The sequence below is a fragment of the Hordeum vulgare genome, chromosome 1H (assembly GCF_904849725.1).
Source record: "Hordeum vulgare subsp. vulgare chromosome 1H, MorexV3_pseudomolecules_assembly, whole genome shotgun sequence".
NCBI classification, from domain to species: domain Eukaryota; kingdom Viridiplantae; phylum Streptophyta; class Magnoliopsida; order Poales; family Poaceae; genus Hordeum; species Hordeum vulgare.
The window spans coordinates 384,596,372-384,609,106 of NC_058518.1; positions in this window are offsets into that span (position 1 = coordinate 384,596,372).

Consider the following 12,735-nt stretch of genomic DNA (forward strand, 5'->3'; position numbering starts at 1 on the left):
TCCCTTTTCTATCTCTGAAATTTTCTAAACATTTTAGTGACTCTAAGGAAAAGTGAACAAGGCTCAACAAAACTTGTAGACTACTCCAACAAGTGCCTAGAGGCCATATTACGCATCAAAACTACTTGGGACCAGCTAAAATTAGCATGCAAAGCTGAAGAACATGGTCACCAAGGCAGCAAAATACGCAAAGTATAAGGCACTACAGCAAAAACTAATTTGACCAATGGAGGAGTCACTTACCAAGCAGTAATTTCCCCAAAACAGTTCGGAGAATGGTGCTTCGAGCAAAGAGATCAAAAATCACAGCAAGAGGAGCAAGAACACGGGTTTGAGCTGCGAAACGATTTTTTCTGGAGGTAGGAGAACTAGATGAGAGCAAGAATGAGTGGAGGGGGTGCATGTGGGCCCCACAAGCCAGGTAGGCGCGGTCAGGGGGTGCCCGCGCCTGGTGGGCTTGTGGCCCACTAGTGTAGCCCCGATCCATGCTCTTTGTCTCAGTATTTTTCAAAAAATCCAGAAAAAATCATACTTGATTTTTAGGACGTTCGGAGAACTTTTATTTTTGGGGTATTTTTCCACGGGACGCTAAAACAGAAAACAAGGAAAAATAAACTAAATCTATCATTTTTCTTCTAAGCAACCGGAGGTGAAAGCTTGGAACATAGGTTTGTGACTCCTCGATTCATCCATCTCATGGTCATCGAAAGAAAATCCGTCAATGAGGTTGATCAAGTCTCCTCGACAAACCTTTTCGAATCGCAAAAGAAGACGAAGAATTTTCAAATGGTCACTAGGTTACCTCAATGGGGATGTGTATCTCCCCAACAAGCAAATCATACTTGATGTTAACAGGAGGAATAGGGCATCCAAAGCTCCCAATAAGAATCGATGAAGTTTTTTCGATAGCATTGATGCAATGTACTCGATATTGTTTCTTCGGAAAGTGCACCGTATGCTCATTACCGTTGACATGGAACGTGACATTGCCTTTGTTGCAATCTATAACAGCCCCTGCAGTGTTTAAAAAGGGTCTTCCGAGGATGACCGCCATGGCATCGTCCTCAGGAATATCCAGAATAACAAAGTCTGTTAAGATGGTGACGTTGGCAACCACAACAGGCACATCCTCGCAAATGCTGATAGGGAAAGCAGTTGATTTGTCGGCCATTTGCACAGAGATTTCAGTGGGTGTTAACTTATCCAGTTCAAGCCTACGATAAAGAGAGAGAGAGGCATAACACTAACGCCGGCTCCAAGGTCGCATAAAGCAGTTCTAACGTAGTTACGTTTAATGGAGCAAGGTATAGTGGGCACACCGGGATCACCTAGTTTCTTAGGAGTTCCACCCTTGAAGGTATAGTTAGCAAGCATGGTGGAAATCTCAACCTCAGGTATCCTCCTCTTATTAGTCACAATATCTTTCATGTACTTAGCATATAGAGACATTTTGAGCATATCTGTCAAACACATTTGCAGAAAGACAGGTCTCATCATTTCAACGAAGCGCTCAAAATCCTCATGATCCTTTTTCTTGGATGGTTTGGGCGGAAAGGGCATGGGTTTCTGAACCCATGGTTCCCTTTATTTAACATGCTTCCTAGCAGCAAAGTCATTCTTATCATATCTTCTACTCTTAGGCTGTGGGTTATCAAGATCAACAGTTTCAATCTCCACAACCTTATCATTGCTAGGTTGAGCATCATCATGAACATCACTATTGATATTATCATTAGGCTCATGTTCATCACCAGATTGTGTTTCGGCATAAGAGACAGATGCATCATTTGGACTCTCAGGTGTAGCAGCAACCCTGCATGCAAATCCCTATCATCTTTCTTCTTCTTTCTAGGGTGACTAGGTGCATCAGTGCTAACTCCTTGAGAATCTTGTTCAATTCTCTTCGGATGACCCTCAGGATACAAAGGTTCCTGGGTCATTCTACCGCCTCTAGTGACGACTCTAACGGAATTGTCATTCAACTCATTGAGCAAGTCATTCTGAGCTTTAAGTACTTGTTCTACCTTAGTAGTAACCATAGAGGCATGTTTACTCAAAAGTTTAAGATCATTGACATTTCTGTCCACACAAGCACTTAAATGACTAAGCATACGAGCATTCTGTTCCAATTGTCTGCTGACATAATCATTGAAGTTTTGTTGTTTGGCAACAAAGTTACCAAATTCATCCAGGCATAGGCTATCAGGTTTATCAAAAGGAATATCACTCTCATCAAACCTACGTAGATAATTTACTTCTACTACCTGTATCGGGTTATCAAGACCATGGATCTCTTCAATAGGTGGTAGATTTTTGACATCTTCAGATTTAATGCCTTTCTCCCGCATAGATTTCTTAGCTTCTTGCATATCTTCGGGACTGAGGAATAGAATACCTCTTTTCTTTGGAGTTGGATTAGGAGGTGGTTCGGGAATAGTCCAAGCATTCTCATTGCACAAGATGTTATTCAATAGGATCTTAGCTTGTTCTACGGTTCGTTCCCTAAAAACACAACCAACACAACTATCTAAGTGGTCTTTGGAAGCATCGGTAAGTCCATTATAGAAGATATCAAGTATTTCATTCTTCTCAAGAGGGTGATCAGGCAAAGCCTTCAGTAGCTGGACGAGCCTCCCCCAAGCTTGTGGGAGACTCTCTTCTTCAGCTTGAGCAAAGTTGTATATTTCCTGCAAGGCAGCTTGCTTCTTATGGGCAGGGAAATAATTTTCAGAGAAGTAGTAGACCATATCTTGGGGGTTACGCACACAACCAGGAGCAAGAAAAGAGAACCAGGTCTTAGCATCATCCTTTAGCGAGAAAGGAAACAACTTGAGGATATAGTAGTGGGAGATCTTTTCCTCACTAGTGAATAGGGTGGCTATATCGTGCAGTTTGGTAAGATGGGCTACAACCATTTCAGACTCATAACTGTGAAAAGGATCAGATTCGACCAAAGTGATTAACTCAGGGTCGACAGAGAATTCATAATCCTTATCGGTCACAAAGATAGGCGAAGTAGCAAACTTCGGGTCGTATTTCATCCTAGCGTTCAGAGATTTTTCTTTCCACTTGCGCAGTAGTTTCTCAACATCATAGATATCCTTACACGCAAGAAAATCCTTAGCTATCTCTCCCTCCATAACATAACGTTCAGGCATAACAAGCAATTCATGCATAATAGCAGGTTCTACTTCAATAGCATCAACAGTCTCAGAAGTATCATCACATCTAGGAGCAACTCTAGCAATTTGCGTATCAAGGAATGCACCTAGTGGCAAAGCAGTATTAGGAATAGCATCATCATGCATAGTGTCAAGCATAGCACCATCAGGCATAGTATCAAGCATAACATCATCAGGCAAAGCAGTATCAAGCATAGCATCATCATAAGCATCATGGGCAGCAGAAGTAGCAACATCAAGCACAGGCGACATATCAAGATTTCTAGCAGGAGGTGATGTCGCAAACTTACTCATAACTGAAGGTGAATCAAGTGCAGAGCTAGATGGCAGCTCCTTACCTGTCCTCGTAGTTGAGGGCAAGACTTTAGTTCTTGGATCTATCAGATTCCTCATAGTGACGAGCAGACGAAAATCCCAAGTGACTCAGAGAATATAGTTGTGCTTCCCCGGCAACGGCACCAGAAAGATGACTTGATAACCCACAAGTATAGGGGATCGTAACAGTTTTCGAGGGTAGAGTATTCAACCCAAATTTATTGATTCTAATCAAGGGGAAGTGAAAGAATATTCTCAAGTATTAGCAGCTGAGTTGTCAATTCAACCACACCTAAAAGATTTAGTGTCTGCAGCAAAGTATCAGTAGCAAAGTAGTATGATAGCAACAGTAGCAACAGTAACAGTAGTAGCAACAGAGTAGCGGCAAAGTAACAGAGCAAGGACAAGTAGTAAAAGACTCGTAGGCATTGGATCGGTGATGGATGATGCTACTTCTCAAAAAACAGCGCCGGAAATTGACACGTTGACGGAGACTAGGCTTGCATTGGTTTTTTCCCTTGAAGAGGAAATGGTGATGCAGCATAGGAGCAGTAAGTATTTCCCTCAGTTTGAGAACCAAGGTATCGATCCATACGGAGGGTCTCGTCAAGTCCAGAGTACCTGCACAAACACAAACAAGCTTGCACCCAACACTTCAAAGGGGTTGTCAATCCCTTCAAGATTGTTTGTAAAGTGAGATCTAAAGGCGGAAAGTGCAATGAAGTAAAAAGTGTAAGGCTGAAAAATATGGTGTGGAGTAGACCCTCGGGGCGATAGTGTTCACTAGAGGCTTCTCTTAAAATAGCAAGTATTATGGTGGGTGAACAAATTACTGTCGAGCAATTGATAGAACCGCGCAAAGTCATGACGATATCTAAGGCAATGATCATACACATAGGCATCACGTCCGACACAAGTAGACTGGTACTTTCTGCATCTACTACTATTACTCCACACATCGACCGCTATCCAACATGCATCTAGTGTATTGAGTTCATGACGAACAGAGTAACGCCTTAAGCAAGATGACATGATTTAGAGGGATAGTCTCAAACCAATGATCAAAACCCCATCTTTTTACCCTTGATGGCAACAACATGATGCATGCCTCGCTACCCCTTCTGTCACTGGGTGAGGTCACCGTACGGTATGAACCCAAAACCAAGCACTTCTCCCATTGCAAGAATCATAGATCTAGTTGGCCAAACAAAACCCACAACTCGAAGAGAATTACAAGGATATGAAATCATGCATAAGAGAGATCGGAAGAAACTCAAATAAGATTCATAGATAATCTGATCATAAATCCACAATTCATCGGATCTCGACAAAGACACCGCAAACAAAGATTACATCAGATAGATCAGCATGAAGATCATGAAGAACTTTGTATTGAAGATCCAAGAGAGAGAAGAAGCCATCTAGTTACTAGCTATGGACCCGTAGGTCTATAGTGAACTACTCACGCATCATCGGAGAGGTCATGGAGTTGATGAAGAAGCCCTCCGTATCTGAATCCCCCCTTCGGCAGGGCACCAGAATGTGCCACAGATGGGATCTTGCGGAGACATAAGCTTGCGGCGTCGGAAAAGTACTTTCGATGATCTCCTGATTTTTTTTGGGATTTTTAGGGAGTATATAGGCGCAACCCCTAGGGCATAGGGCGCCGAGGGTGCCCACAAGCCTGTGGGCCGCGACCTCCCCCCTGGCCGTGGGGTGGGGGCTTGTGGGGCCCCTGAGCCCCCTACCTTGGCTCTCAAGCTTCCCGATCTTCTTCCGTTACGGGAATTGTTTTTCGGGGATTTTCTTCCGTTTGGACTCTGTTTCAAAATCTCCTTTGGAAGGGGTCAAAAACATGGAAAAAACAGGAACTGGCACTTGGCACTGAGTTAATAAGTTAGTCCCCAAAAATATATAAAAGGCATGCAAAACATCCAAAGTTTGACAAGATAATAGCATGAAACCATCAAAAATTATAGATACGTTGGAGACGTATCAAGCATCCCCAAGCTTAACTCCTGCTCGTCCTCGAGTAGGGAAGTGATAAAGAATGGATTTTTGATGTGGAATGCTACCTAGCATAGTTGTCCTTTGCAACTTATATCACATGACATGAATGTTCAGATGCGTAAGATTCAAAGCAATAGTTTGCTATTGACATGAAAATAGTAATACTTCAAGCAAACTAGCAAGGTAATCATGAACTTTCAAAATAACAAGGCCAAGGAAAGTTATCCCCACAAAATCATATAGTCTGGCTATGCTCCATCATCTTCACACAACTAATGTAAATCATGCACAACCCCGGTATTGGCCAAGTAATTGTTTTTGCACTCTTACTTTCTCAAACTTTTTATAGCTATCACGCAATACATGAGCGCGAGCCATGGATATAGCACTATAGGTGGAATAGAGTGTGGTGGTGGTTGTGAGACAAAAAGGAGGAGATGATCACATTGAATCGACGTATCAAAGGGCTATGGATATGCCCATCAATAGATATCAATGTGGATGAGTAGGGATTGCCATACAAGAGATGCACTAGAGCTATAAGTATGTGAAAGCTCAAAAGGAAAACTAGTGGGTGTGCATCCAATTTGCTTGCTCACGAAGACCTAGGGCAATTTTGAGGAAGCCCATCATTGGAATATACAAGCCAAGCTATATAATGAAGAATCCCACTAGCATATGGTAGTGACAAAGCAAGAAGCTCTCAATCATGAAGAACATGGTTCTATTATGAAGCACAAGTGTGGAAAAAGATAGTAGCATTGTCCCTTCTCTCCTTTTCTCCCTTTTTTCATTTGGGCTCTTAGGCCTCTTTTTTGTTTTATCTTTTTTTATGTTTTTGGGATCTTTGGCCTCTTTTTTTATTTCCTCACATGGGACAATGCTCTAATAATGATGATCAACACACTTTTATTTACTCACAGCTCAAAACTCACAATGATGACTCCATAGGAAATGCCTCCGGTAGTGTACTGGGATGTGCAATGATCTAGCATGGCGTATGATGTTGAAACATATCGCTAGCTATCTTACGATCATGCAATGGCAATATGAGAGTGACGACACAAGTCATGAGACGGAACGGTGTGAGTTGCATGGCAATATATCTCGGAATGGCTATAAAAATGCTATAGTAGGTAGGTATGGTGGCTGTTTTGAGGAAGGCATATGGTGGGTTTGTGCACCGGCGAGAATTGCGCGGCACTAGAGAGGCTAGCAATGGTGGAAGGTGAAAGTGCATCTATACCATGGTCTCACATTAGTCATGAAGAACTCACATACTTGTTGCGGAAGTTTTTATTAGTAATCGAAACAAAGTGCTAAACGCATACTCCTAGGGGAAGGGTTGGTAGGTGTTAACCATCGCGCGGTCCCGACCTCAACACAAAGGATGACAATCAATAGATCAATTATGCTACGACTTCCTAACATAGCGGTTCACCATACGTGCATGCTACGGGAATCACTAACTTCAACACAAGTATTTCTAGATTGACAACACCCTACTAACATAGCTCTTAATATTACCAAATCCATGTCTCAAAACTATTTGAGAGGAATCAAAACTTCTCTTTCTACTCAATGCACATGAAGATGGAGGATTTTGCATCCTCTTTGGGTACCTATCACATTTGGGACTACTTTATAGCATAAGCCAACTACCAAATCACGCACCGCCGTGCTCTAAAAGATATAAGTGAAGCACATAGAGCAAAAGTATCTAGCTCAAAAGATATAAGTGAAGCACTATGAGCATTCTAGAAAAATCACGATGAGTGCATGTATCTCTCTCTCAAAAAGGTGTGCATCAAGGATGATTGTGACACAACAAAAAGAAAAGACTCCTAAGATACAAGACGCTCCAAGCAAAACACATATCATGTGGTGAATAAAAATATAGCTCCAAGTAATGTTACCGATGGATTGAAGACAGAAGAAGGGATGCTTTCCTGGGGCATCCCCAAGCTTAGGATTTTTTGTGTCCTTGAATTTCGCTTGGGATGCCTTGGGCATCCCCAAGCTTGAGATCTTTCCAATCATTATCTCTTTGTCCATGAGAACGTCACCCAAAACTTGAAAACTTCACAACACAAAACGTAAACAGAAACTCGTGATAACATTAGCACAAGAAAACAAACTACCACTTCTTTTGGTACTGTAGCAAACTTGAATTCTATCTATATTGGTGTTGGGATACTGTATTCTCACTTTTCCATGGCTAGTACCCCCCGATACTAACCATAGTTTCATCAAAACAAGCAACAAACTCAACAAAAAACAGAATCTATCAAACACATACCAGTCTGTAGCAATCTGTATACTTCGTATACTTATGATACCTCAAAAATCAGAAAAATTACACGGCCTGGGAAAAAAGCATATAAACCAGCAGAAAAAAGAATAAACTCAAAAGATCTTTCTGAATAAAAATGAAAAATCATCTCGTGAGGAAAAAGTTTCTATCTTTTTCCAACATGATCAAACAACCCTTACCAAGACTAGTCATAAACGTTTTGCTTGGCTCAAACACAAAAAGAAACACAAAAACACAATCACAACAGAATTGTGATGGTGTGGACGCAAAAAAAAGAAAGAAAAAAGATAAATTCATTGGGTTGCCTCCCAACAAGCGATATTGTTTAACGCCCTTAGCTAGGCATAGAAGGGATAGAATCACGTATCGTCGTCTTTGGTGCTCAAACCATAAGTGGCCCTCATCATGGATTCATAAGGAAATCTTATTTTCTTTCTAGGAAAGTGTTCCATGCCCTTACTTAAAGGAAATTGAAATCTAATATTCCCTTCCTTCATATCGATGATAGCACCGATAGTCCTTCGGAAAGGTCTACCAAGAATAATAGGGCAAGTAGGATTGCAATCAATGTCAAGCACAATGAAATCCACGGGTACATAGTTCCTATTTGCAATAATAAGAACATCATTGATCCTTCCCATGAGTTTCTTGACAGTAGAATCAGCAAGATGCAAATTAAGAGAACACTCTTCAATCTCATTAAAACCCAGAACATCACATAAAGACTTTGGAATCGCAGAAACACTAGCACCCAAATCACACAAAGCATTGCATTCATAGTTTTTTATTTTTGTTTTGATGGAAGATTCCCACTCATCATGAAGCTTTCTAGGGATAGAGACTTCCAATTCAGGTTTCTCTTCAAGGGATTTTATCATAGCTTCGACAATATGATCGGTAAAGGCCTTGTTTTGGCTATAAGCGTGTGGAGAGTTTAACATGGATTGCATCAAAGAAATGCATTCAATCAAGGAGTAACTATCATAATTGAATTCCTTGAAATCCACGGTAGTAATTTCATTACTACTCAAAGTTTTAACATCTTCTACTCCACTTTCAACGCTTTTAGCATCACGATAGATGGACTCCGAATCATTGGGGCACTTTTCGACCAAAGTGGATTCATATCCAGACCCATAATCATTAGGTTTGCCACAAGAAAACAAAGATTCAATGGGAGTCACACCAAGAACTTTAAGATCTTCGTGATTCTCATAACGAGAACACGCCTTTTTAAGCCATTCATGTCTAGCACGAATTTGGGCGGTTCTTTCTTGGCTCTCAATCATGGAAACACACATAGCTTTCAAAGTTTCATCCATGTTGATTTTGGGAGGAGCACATCTAACTTTCAAAGCATCAACATCATAGACATTCTATCAACGCTCTTAGCCAAATCGTCAATTTTTAGTAGCTTTTCCTCTATGGACGCATTGAAAATGTTTTGAGAGTTGATGAACTCTTTGATATTACTCTCTGGATCAGAGGGTAATCTATTGTAATTTCCATGAGTATTGTTGTAGGAGTTGCCAAAATTATTAGAGGAATTACTAGGAAAAGGCCTAGGAACATAGTTTCCTCTAAAAGCATTGTTGTTGCCAAAGTTATTCCTACCAACAAAATTAACGTCCAAGCTAGAGTTGCTACTCTCAATCAAAGAAGACAAGGGCATATCATTAGGATCCAAAGGAGCACTTCTACTAGCAAACAAATTCATTAACTCGTCCATCTTAGCACTCAATGAGTTAATTTCCTCTATAGCGTGTACCTTCTTACTAGTAGGTGACCTTTCAGTGTGCCACTGAGAGTAGTTTGTCATGATGTTGTGTAGGAGATTTGTGGCTTCTCCTAACGTGATTTCCATGAACGTTCCACCTAAGGCGGAGTCCAAGATATTTCTAGAAGCAAAATTCAAGCCAGCGTAAAATATTTGAATAATCATCCAAAGACTCAAGCCATGAGCGGGACAATTTCTAATCATTAATTTCATTCTCTCCCAAGATTGTGAATCATGTTGATTATCAAGTTGCTTGAAATTCATGATATCATTACGGAGAGAGATGATCTTAGCGGACGGAAAATACTTGGATATATAAGCATCTTTGCACTTATCCCAATAATCGATACTATTTTTGGACAAAGAAGAAAACCAAGTTTTTGCGCGATCTCACAACGAGAAAGGAAAAAGCTTCAATTGAATCACATCATTATCCACATCTCTCTTCTTTTGCATATCGCAAAGTTCAATGAAGGTATTGAGAAGGGATGCGACATCTTCACTAGGAAGGCCAGAAAATTGCTCCTTCATAACAAGATTCAACAAAGCGACATTCATTTCATATGACTCCGCACTAGTGGCGGGAGCAATCGGAGTACTAATAAAATCATTATTATTAGTATTCATGAAGTCAAAAAGTTTGGTGTTTTCATTCATGGTGACTTCGGCAAGCAAGCAAGCACACAAGCAAACAAAGAGCAGGAGAGAAAAAGGGCGAACGAAAAGGCAAACGAAAAAGGCTAATTGTGAAGTGGGGGAGAGGAAAACGAGAGGCAACTGGCAAACAAAGTAAATGCAAGATATGAGTTTGCGACACCTACTTGGATGAGTTCTTGACTTGATCTTCGTCCCCGGCAACGGTGCTAGAATTCCTTCTGCTACTTCTCAAACAATAACGCCAGAAATTGACACGTTGACGGAGTCTGGGCTTGCGTTGGTTTTTTCCCTTGAAGAGGAAAGGGGGATGCACCGCAGGAGCAGTAAGTATTTCCCTCAGTTTGAGAACCAAGGTATCGATCCAGAAGGAGGGTCTCGTCAAGTCCAGAGTACCTGCGCAAACACAAACAAGCTTGCACCCAACGCTTCAAAGGGGTTGTATATCCCTACATGATTGTTTGCAAAGTGAGATCTGAAGGGGGAAAGTGCAACGAAGTAAAAAGTGTAAGGTTGAAAATATGGTGTGGTGTAGACCCTGGGGGCCATAGTGCTCACTAGAGGCTTCTCTCAAAATAGCAAGTATTATGGTGGGTGAACAAATTACTGTCGAGCAATTGATAGAACCGCGCAAAGTCATGATGATATCTAAGGCAATGATCATACATATAGGCATCACGTCCGAGACAAGTAGACCGATACTTTCTGCATCTACTACTATTACTACACACATCAACCGCTATCCAGCATGCATCTAGTGTATTGAGTTCATGACGAATAGAGTAACGCCTTAAGCAAGATGACATGATGTAGAGGGATAATCTCAAACCAATGATGAAAACCCCATATTTTTACCCTTGATGGCAACAACATGATGTGTGCCTCGCTACCCCTTCTGTCACTGGGTGAGGTCACCGCACGGTATGAACCCAAAACCAAGAACTTCTCCCATTGCAAGAATCATAGATCTAGTTGGCAGACAAAACCCACAACTCGAAGAGAATTACCAGGATATGAAATCATGCATAACAGAGATCAGAAGAAACTCAAATAAGATTCATAGATAACCTGATCATAAATCCACAATTCATCGGATCTCGACAAACACACCGCAAATGAAGATTACATCGGATAGATCTCCATGAAGATCATGGAGAACTTTGTATTGAAGATCCAAGAGAGAGAAGAAGCCATCTAGTTACTAGCTATGGACCCGTAGGTCTATGGTGAACTACTCATGCATCATCGTAGAGGTCATGGTGTTGATGAAGAAGCCCTCCGTATCCGAATCCCCCCTCCAGCAGGGCACTAGAACGTCCCCCAGATGGGATCTTGCGGAGACAGAAGCTTGCGGCGGCGGAAAGTACTTTCGATGATCTCCTTATTTTTTTGGGATTTTTAGGGAATATATAGGCGCAACCCCTAGGGCAGAGGGCGCCCAGGGGGCCCACAAGCCTGTGGGCCGCGGCCTCCCCCTAGCCACGGGGTGGGGGCTTGTGGGGCCCCTGAGGCCCCCCTGTCTTGGCTCTCAAGCTTCCCGATCTTCTTCCGTTACGGAAAAATCTTTTCGGGGATTTTCTTCCGTTTGGACTCTGTTTCAAAATCTCCTCTGAAGGGGGTCAAAAACATGGAAAAAACAGGAACTGGCACTTGGCACTGAGTTAATAAGTTAGTCCAAAAAATATATAAAAGGCATGCAAAACATCCAAAGTTTGACAAGATAATAGCATGAAACCATAAAAAATTATAGATACGTTGGAGACGTATCAGATGATTATGCCGGATGTGATTCATCATGCGACAACTATAACACAGAGAGATAAGTAACTAGCTCCAGTTCGTCAATCTAATGTAGGCATGTATTCTGTATGTAGTCATACGTGCTTAGGGAAAAAACTTGCATGACATCTATTGTCCATCCCTCCCGTGGCAGCAGGGTCCTAATGGAAACTACGGGATATTAAGGTTCTCCTTTTAATAAAGAACTGGACCAACGCATTAACACTTGGTGAATACATGAACTCCTCATACTATGGTCATCTCCGGGAGTGGTTCCGGCTATTGTCACTCTGGGGTTGCCGGGTCATAACACATAGTAGGTGACTACAACTTGCAAGATAGGATGTAAAACACACATATATTGGTGACAACATAATAGGTTCAGATCTGAAATCATGGCACTCGGGCCCAACTGAGAAGCATTAAGCATGGCAAAGTAGTAGCAACATCAACCTCAGAACATAGTGGATACTAGGGACCAATCCCCGCCAAAACTAACTTGATTACATGATAGATCTTATCCAACTCATCACCGTCCAGCAAGCCTACGATGAGATTACTCACGAACGGTGAAGAGCATCATGGAATTGGCGATGAAGGAAGGTTGATGATGACGATGGCGACGATTTCCCCTCTCCGAAGCCCAGAACGGACTCCAGATCTGTCCTCCAGATGAAGAACAGGAGGTGGCGGCGCCTCCGTAT